The sequence below is a fragment of the Myxine glutinosa genome, chromosome 4 (genome assembly GCF_964187855.1).
Source record: "Myxine glutinosa chromosome 4, kmMyxGlut1.1, whole genome shotgun sequence".
NCBI lineage: Eukaryota > Metazoa > Chordata > Myxini > Myxiniformes > Myxinidae > Myxine > Myxine glutinosa.
In genome coordinates, this window is record NC_136264.1 from 17,621,154 (window position 1) to 17,630,841 (window position 9,688).

Below are 9,688 nucleotides of genomic sequence, written 5' to 3' on the forward strand. Positions count from 1 at the left end.
ATGCAATTAATTTTCAAAAAGCTGCAGCTTCGGATGAAGCACTGGTGGTTTAGGTATGCTATTAGCCAATTGATTAATTATTTTATTATTTTATGATTATTATTTATTTATTTCCTTTCTCATCTGGGCTATATCTCAAGCACCTTTTCAGTTAGGAACCTGATATTTGGACATGACAATGACCAGGTGATGTGGCTATAAAGGCTATTTTTGATTTCTTGATTAATCAATTAATTATTTCTTAATTAATCAATAACTTATTTAATTTTTTCGATTAATGACCTATTTAATAAATTTCCAAAAAGTTACGGCTTCCGATGACACACTAGTGGTTTCGGTATGCTATTGGCCAATTCATTAAGAAAATATTTTATGACAATCTTTTATTGATTTTAATTAGGCATTTAATCAATCAATTATTGTACACCTCTCCCTCCTAATACAGTCTCTTTGAGCTGCATGACGGTATTGCCGGGCGCCAGAGGTGCCGCCCTGGAGGATGTTATTTATTTATTTGGCATGGGGGTGGTGTACTTTGAATGTATCTGTACTTATTCCTCATAAATTGACACAGACAAAGTGAACCAGCTTTTCGCTTCACGCGTGGTGTAAAAAGTACATGAACATCCATCTAACCTGACGATACGCATCCTTTGGGACATGAACCACACACCCGGATGTTGATTGGGTAAACTTGCTTGTACACACCTATACAAGGGTGAGTGCCCACAGGTGAATTTATACTGGGGAAGCAGTCAGAGGTTTATTTTGGCCTTTACTTGTCCTCGCATGAATCTACATTGCAATCACGTGCAATGCATTCCTCTGTAGGCCTCCCTCATTCTCTTACAATGTGTGAACCAGCATCTTCCGGAACCTTCAGGAACCACAAGCATCTCGTTACTCACGTTCGAAGGTTGGTGTCGTTCTGCCTTTGGTGGATAAGTAGAACACACACGGAACTTGGATGCAGGAAGAAGTCATTTTGGCCCATCAATCCTACACGATAAGAACAGTGATGGAATCAGAAGAATGTTGATGGACGTCTACTTATGGCTGTAGAAAAGAGGAGACATGAATGAAGGAAGTGCGAGCTGCAAAAAGAGGTGGGAAGGTTTGATGGGAGTAATGAGGATCTGAAGGGAAGAGTGAAACAGAACGGCCTATGGAAGGTTGTTCCCTAGATGGAAGAAGTGAGGAATAAGAGAGTCAAGGTTTGCAATTGGGTCAACCTGGATTTTGGAAGCCTAACAAAGGGGGTTACTAGTTAACTTTGTTTTAAAAAAGAAAAGAAAAAACTTTCGTTAATGGTTATGTCATAGGTCCCTCCATTATGACGTCATAATTCGACAAGTACAAAACTTAATCCGATCAAGATGAAATTTCTTGAGCATAATCGAGGAATAAATTAGTTTAGAAAACAAAATGATGACGTCATCGGTCATGTGGTTCGGCCGCCATCTTGGAAAAACCGAAAAACTTTGCACCTCTATCTCCGAAAGTGCTGAATCGAAAAAATTGAGACATGGCTCATTGTAAAGAACTCTCCATGGGGAATAAAATATGTTAATGATCTCAGAGGTGCCTCCATTATGACATCATAATTTGACAAGTACAAAACTTCATCCGATCAAGATGAAATTTCTTGAGCATAATCGAGGAATAAATTAGTTTAGAAAAAAAAAAAGATGACGTCATCGGTCATGTGGTTCGGCCGTCATATTTGTTTTAACACAGAAGCCTTAAAAACCACTGAAAATACATCCTGGTGAGGGTTTGCAATCTCTGATTGCTCTTTCTTATTAACTTTGTTTTAAAAAAGAAAAGCAAAAACTTTCTTAACTTAGCACAACATAAAAATAAGTAATTTGGGAGGGTAAGTTGAATGTGGTGTAGGAATAGCCAGAGATGACTGCTTGGAGGCACCTGGTTTGAGTTTGGTGTAACTGATGCATGCAATAACTATGCGCCCGTGTAATTACTGTGCCCTCGAGGTTGTGCGGGCGCATAGCTGGGCAAATGCCCTCGCCCTGTCCCCACTCACCCCCTAGCACACCATGTGCTGCTTCATCATCTCGAAAGCGGTGTCACCATTTCGTGGATTCAGTTTGGCCGTTGAGATGGCCACGAGCTCCACATCAAATAAGCCAAATGAAGCACAGTAAGTTATTAAATAACACAGTTATTTAATCTTCATCAAAGTGGGTTTGTTACCCAAGAGAACGTTTATTTGACGCCATGTTAACCGGAATACTAGTTTCTTTGTTTGTCAAACAAGCTTCAGAAGTGAGCGAAAGTAAACAACAAAAATGTAGCGGTAAACAGAGATCCCGTTCCATTGAGAGGGCAACTCTGGCACTCCTGATTCATTTCCCGTCCATGGAAAACACATTCCTGGTGATTTTTGCTTTCCTGGCAACAAGGCCAATTATTTGAGCCAGATATGCTGATTGGGTGGTTGTCGGTCTGACCGCTGAAATTTCCAAAGAAACTGCAGAACTCATTTCCAATGGAACAAATGCCTGGAGGTGAGTGGTGATTTTTTTTTGGAAGGATGAAAAGGAGGGGATACCTGAAGAACAGGTGCATTCTTGGAGGGGCTGCAGAGGAGCAAAAGAGACGACAAAACTGGGTCTATCAATCAATCTTTGATTAGCATAACACGCTTTTCATTTGGAAGTTGTGGGTTACAATGTATTATCCTTACCTCTTAATGTTCTCATTTTACCTTTAACTCCTTTTATGTATACCGTATATGCGTAATAAAGTAGATATCACCAAACGTCGAGAAGCAAGGTAAGCTACTCGCTCTAATGTAGATATAGATTACAATACAGTGTAGGATATACTCGAGAAGAAAAGGTAACCCAATGTATGAAGAGGCCACAGTTATGTTCACCTGCATTGCTCAGTGGTCAGGTTACAAAGTCCTCTGTTTTGTGAATAATGTCGCTTGAACGCACCAGTTGTGCTGTGCTAGTGTTTCCGGGGTGTGCCCCCAGACCTCAACATTCCGTTGTCGCGCAGGGCATGCCAAGCCATGCCCACACGTGCACCAGTCGCTGCTTTAATTCGGAACAGATTCAAACGAGAATAGCACTCTGTAAAGAGCATACCTCCACCTGTTTGGCTATATCACTCAATGGTGAAGAATAACTTAGAAATTAAATAATTCTCATATCCGAATCCATACTCCGATCTTCACAAAAAATTGAATCGATTCTTCCTTGTCACACACACAACCTGTCCACCAAGTTTCGTCCAAATCCATCCATAACTTTTTGAGATAGCCTGCTTTGTATCGTTTTTGGCCCTGTATCACTCAATGCTGAAGAATCACTTAGAAATTAAATAATTCTCATATCCGAATCCATATTCAGATCTTCACCAAAATCGAATAGATTCTTCCTTATCGGACACCAAACCTGTGTCCACCAAGTTTCGTCCAAATCCGTCCACAACTTTTTGAGATATCCTGCTATGTATCGTTTTTGGCCCTTTCGCCCAATGGTGAAGAATCACTTTTTAAAATTCTAGTAGCCGGATCCGAATCCAGATCTTCACAAAAATCTAATCATTTCGTCCTTGTCAAATACACTACATCTCTGCCAAATTTCGTCCGAATCCGTCCACAACTTTTTGAGATATTTTGTCCACAAACGGACACAAATAAGAAGACGTTACACAGAGCACGATACTTGCAAAATCCTTCCCCCTCCCCAAAAAAGGTTTCCATTGATCAAGCAAATTGTCCATTTCATCAAGATTAAAATTGACGATCTTGATCAAAGCTTGGGTCAATCGAATGAAAATTGACGGGTTTCAGATGAAAATTGATGATTTTGCAAGTTTGATCTTGAGTTGACCTTTGACCTTGTAACCTCAAAAATCCTTGGTTTCCCAAATCAGTGACCCTATACAAGTGCTGTTACATTTTCAAGTCAATCGAATTTAAAATCTCCCCCCCTCCCCCCCTTCCCACGGCTCCTCCCCCCAAGCCCTCTCCCTCGCACACATCTCCCTGCTCTCAAATGTTGTTTGTGTGCTTCCCCTTCTCTCCCCATCTTGTCTTCCACTCCCTCTTTTTATATATTTTGTTTGTCTGGTTGATTTGTTTGTGAAATAAATGTTAGCTCTTTCACGAGCCTCGATTCAGTATACAAAAAAAAAAAATGGCGATTTTAGAAATTTGACCTTCAGATGAATTTTGACCCCAAAAACAATCGGCTTCCTGCTTATGACCAACTCTGCCGTTTGGTGAAGTTTTGTGAAGATCGGTTAAAAATTGTGACCTGTAGGTGATATACACAGACAAACAGACAAAACTAGCAATTGGTCAGAGACCGAGGACTTGCCGGAATAAAAAATATGGCGGCAGATCGACGTGACCGATGACGTCATCATTATTTGTTTTCTAAACTAATTTATTCCTAGATTATACTCAAGAAATTTCATCTTGATCGATGAAGTTTTGTACTTGACGAATTATGACGTCATAATGGAGGGACCTATGACATCACCATCAACATATTTTATTCCCCGTGGAGAGTTCTTTACAATGAGCCATGTCTCAATTTTTTCTATTCAGCACTTTTGGAGATATGGAGGTGCTACGTTTTTCGGTTTTTCCAAGATGGCGGCAGAACAACGTTACCGATGACGTCATCAATTGGCCACAGTCTATTCCAGGGCAAGACAAATATGTGTAAAGTTTGGCGATTCTACGTGCAACGGTGTAGACGCAGTGCTGCAAACAGACAGACAAACCAACCGATCAACATACTTGCTGGAATCTTTCCGCCAAGTAATAACGCACAAGACCAACCAATGCACGTGAAAAAATCTTCCATTTTGTAAGAAAAAGACAGACAGGGGTAAAAACATAACCTCCATCCACCTGTGGTGGCGGAGGTAATCACGCTTTGACGTCATGACGTTGTCCCCGAGGGGAGCTATGACCAGCGAAAATCTTCACAACAGTTGGACAAAAATAGACATTATTCCCAAAACGAATGACATGTAATAGGCAGGTGCACGATGCTTGCCCACGTGGGGTGGATGACGTGAGAAGTTCAGGGATGACGTTCCGCTGCACACGCCTGCACAAAAATAAGAGGAACAGGGGAGGACAAAGTTCATTCTGTCCACGCATTGCAAAAGGTGTGGATGTACAAGGTGGGGTCGAGGGTCGGGGAACCCCTTGTAAGGTTCGAGTGGTGAAGTGATTGCAGCAATTGGAGGGATTACGAAGGACGGGGAGAGGAAGAGGAGAGATTATGGAGGACGGGGAGATGAAGAGAGATTATGGCGGAAGGAGAGATGAAGAGGAGAGATTATGACGGACGGGGAGATGAAGAGGAGAAATGATGGAGGACGGGGAGATGAAGAGGAGAGATGATGGAGGACGGGGAGAGGAAGAAGAGAGATTATGGAGGAAGGGAGATGAGGAGAAATTATGGAGGACGGGGAGATGAAGAGGAGAGATTATGAAGGACGGGGAGATGAAGAGGAGAAATTATGGAGGACGGGGAGATGAAGAGTAGAGATTATGGAGGACGGGGAGATGAAGAGGAGAGATTATGGAGGAAGGGAGATGAAGAGGAGAAATTATGGAGGAAGGGAGATGAAGAGGAGAAATTATGGAGGACGGGGAGAGGAAGAAGAGAGATTATGGAGGACGGGGAGATGAAGAGTAGAGATTATGGAGGACGGGGAGAGGAAGAAGAGAGATTATGGAGGAAGGGAGATGAAGAGGAGAAATTATGGAGGACGGGGAGAGGAAGAAGAGAGATTATGGAGGACGGTGAGATGAAGAGTAGAGATTATGGAGGACGGGGAGAGGAAGAAGAGAGATTATGGAGGACGGGGAGATGAAGAGGAGAGATGATGGAGGAAGGGAGATGAAGAGGAGAAATTATGGAGGAAGGGAGATGAAGAAGAGAAATTATGGAGGACGGGGAGATGAAGAGGAGAGATTATGGAGGACGGGGAGATGAAGAGGAGAGATTATGGCGGACGGGGAGATGAAGAAGAGAGATTATGAAGGACGGGGAGATGAAGAGGAGAGATGATGGAGGACGGGGAGATGAAGAGGAGAGATGATGGAGGACGGGGAGATGAAGAGGAGAGATTATGGAGGACGGGGAGATGAAGAGGAGAGATTATGGAGGAAGGGGAGATGAAGAAGAGAGATTATGAAGGACGGGGAGATGAAGAGGAGAGATGATGGAGGACGGGGAGATGAAGAGGAGAGATGATGGAGGACGGGGAGATGAAGAGGAGAGATTATGGAGGAAGGGGAGATGAAGAGGAGAGATTATGAAGGATGGGGAGATGAAGAGGAGAGATTATGGAGGACGGGGAGATGAAGAGGAGAGATTATGGAGGACGGGGAGATGAAGACGAGAGATTATGGAGGACGGGGAGATGAAGAGGAGAGATTATGGAGGAAGGGGAGATGAAGAGGAGAGATTATGGAGGACGGGGAGATGAAGAGGAGAGATTATGGAGGACGGGGAGATGAAGAGGAGAGATTATGGAGGACGGGGAGATGAAGAGGAGAGATTATGAAGGACGGGGAGATGAAGAGGAGAGATTATGGAGGACGGGGAGATGAAGAGGAGAAATTATGGAGGACGGGGAGATGAAGAGGAGAGATTATGGAGGACGGGGAGATGAAGAGGAGAGATTATGGAGGAAGGGGAGATGAAGAGGAAAGATATTATGGAGAGTGGAGGATATGAAGAGGAGAGATTATGGACAGTGGGGGGGATGAAGAGGAGAGATTATGGAGGACGGGAGATGAAGAGGAGAGATTATGGAGAGTGGGGGGGGGGGGGGATGAAGAGGAGAGATTGTGAAGAGTGGGGGGGATGAAGAGGAGAGATTATGGAGGACGGGGAGATGAAGAGGAGAGATTATGAAGGACGGGGAGATGAAGAGGAGAGATTATGGAGGACGGGGAGATGAAGAGGAGAGATTATGGAGGAAGGGGAGATGAAGAGGAAAGAGATTATGGAGAGTGGAGGATATGAAGAGGAGAGATTATGGACAGTGGGGGGGATGAAGAGGAGAGATTATGGAGGATGGGGAGATGAAGAGGAGAGATTATGGAGGAAGGGGAGATGAAGAGGAAAGAGATTATGGAGAGTGGAGGATATGAAGAGGAGAGATTATGGAGGACGGGGAGATGAAGAGGAGAGATTATGGAGAGTGGTGGGGGGGGGGGGATGAAGAGGAGAGATTGTGGAGAGTGGGGGGGATGAAGAGGAGAGATTATGGAGGACGGGGAGATGAAGAGGAGAGATTATGGAGAGTGGGGGGGGGGGGGGGATGAAGAGGAGAGATTGTGGAGAGTGGGGGGATGAAGAGGAGAGATTATGGAGGACGGGGAGATGAAGAGGAGAGATTATGGAGAGTGGGGGGGGGGGGGGGGATGAAGAGGAGAGATTGTGGAGAGTGGGGGATGAAGAGGAGTGATTGTGGAGAGTGGGGGGGGGGGGGATGAAGAGGAGAGATTATGGAGAGTGGGGAACAGACACGTTAATGTTAATCAAAACCTGAACAGGTCAACGTCTTCTTCGCTGAAATGAAAATCCCTTTTACACGCACTCTCTCCTCCTCATCATTCATTCATTCATTCGACGTTTACACATACCTAATTAATTCAGTCTTCGTTCACTCTCTTTTACACTCATTGTAACCACATTGTTACAACCCTGGGGCGGATCCCAATGTTTTTTTTGGGGGGGTGGGGGGGGGGGGGTTAAAATTCAGATTTTCACAAACTTCTTAAAACAAATCGTCCACGTCACACACTCAACCTGCCCACCAGATGTCATTTAAATCCGTCAATAACTTTTTGACATCCTGCACGCAAACAAACTGACATCGGTAAAAACAACCTCTGCCCATTCCAGGTGGCGCAGGTAAAAAAGGTATGGCGAAGGGGGTTTCACGCGCACCCAATGAACCCCCCATAGATTCGCCCGCGCAACCTATAACCTTACAACCTTACATAATGCTTCAACTTACAATTAACCCACAATGTGTTACAACCTACCCCAGTGTGTTACAACAATAAAGCAATGTGTTACAACCAACCCGGCAATGTGTTACAACCAACCCGGCAAAGTGTTACAACAACAAAGCAATGTGTGTTACAACCAACCAGGCAATGTGTTACAACAACAAAGCAATGTGTTACAACCAACCAGGCAATGTGTTACAACCAACCCGCAATGTGTTACAACAACAAAGCAATGTGTTACAACCACCCGGGCAAAGTGTTACAACAACAAAGCAATATGTTACAACCAACCAGGCAATGTGTTACAACAACAAAGCAATGTGTTACAACCAACCAGGCAATGTGTTACAACCAACCCGGCAATGTGTTACAACAACAAAGCAGTGTTACAACCAACCAGGCAATGTGTTACAACCAACCCGCAATGTGTTACAACAACAAAGCAATGTGTTACAACTAACCAGGCAATGTGTTACAACCAACCCGGCAATGTGTTACAACCAACCTGGCAATGTGTTACAACTAACCAGGCAATGTGTTACAATCAACCCGGCAATGTGTTACAAACAACAAACCAATGTTTTACAACTAACCAGGCAATGTGTTACAACCAACCAGGCAATGTGTTACAACAACAAAGCAATGTATTACAACTAACCAGGCAATGTGTTACAACTAACCCGGCAATGTGTTACAACTAACCCGGCAATGTGTTACAACTACAAAGCAATGTGTTACAACTAACCCGGCAATGTGTTACAACAACAAACCAATGTTTTACAACTAACCTGGCAATGTGTTACAACTAACCAGGCAATGTGTTACAACCAACCAGGCAATGTGTTACAACAACAAAGCAATGTATTACAACTAACCCGGCAATGTGTTACAACTAACCAGGCAATGTGTTACAACTAACCCGGCAATGTGTTACAACTAACAAAGCAATGTGTTTACAACTAACCCGGCAATGTATTACAACTAACCAGGCAATGTGTTACAACTAACCCGGCAATGTGTTACAACTAACAAAGCAATGTGTTACAACTAACCCGGCAATGTGTTACCGGTACAACTAACCCCACAATATGTTACAATTAACCAGGCAATGTGTTCAACTAACCCACAATATGTTACAACCAATCTCGGGTGTGGTTTGCTCGAGTCGATCTCGGGTGTGCTTGCTCGAGTCGATCTCGGGTGTGCATTGCTCGATGTTCTCACAATACATAATTTGAGTATTAATCCGGACATTACGTCACGTGGTACCGACAAGTGCTCTCATTCACTGAATCCGCATTTGTCAATGTAAGCCTGATCAGGAAGTCCGTGCCCCTTCGCTGGCTTACTTCCCTCATTTTCGCACAAACTTTTTCTTGTACAATCTCATTCTCCTTCTTACCACCCCCGTCCCTCCCTACTCTTTGCTTCTGCCCTCTCCTCTCTGTTCACCCTTCCCCTCCCTCTTTCCCCTCCCCTCCCTCTTTCCCCTCCCCTCCCTCTTTTCCCGACACCCCTCTTTCCCTTCCTCCTCTTTCCCATTCCTCCCTCTTTCCCGTTCCTCATTCCCCTCTCTCCCACCCCTTTCCCCTCTCCCCCCTCTCCTCCCCTCTCCCCGCTCTCCTCCCCTCTCGACCCCCTTTCCCCTCTCCCCGCTCT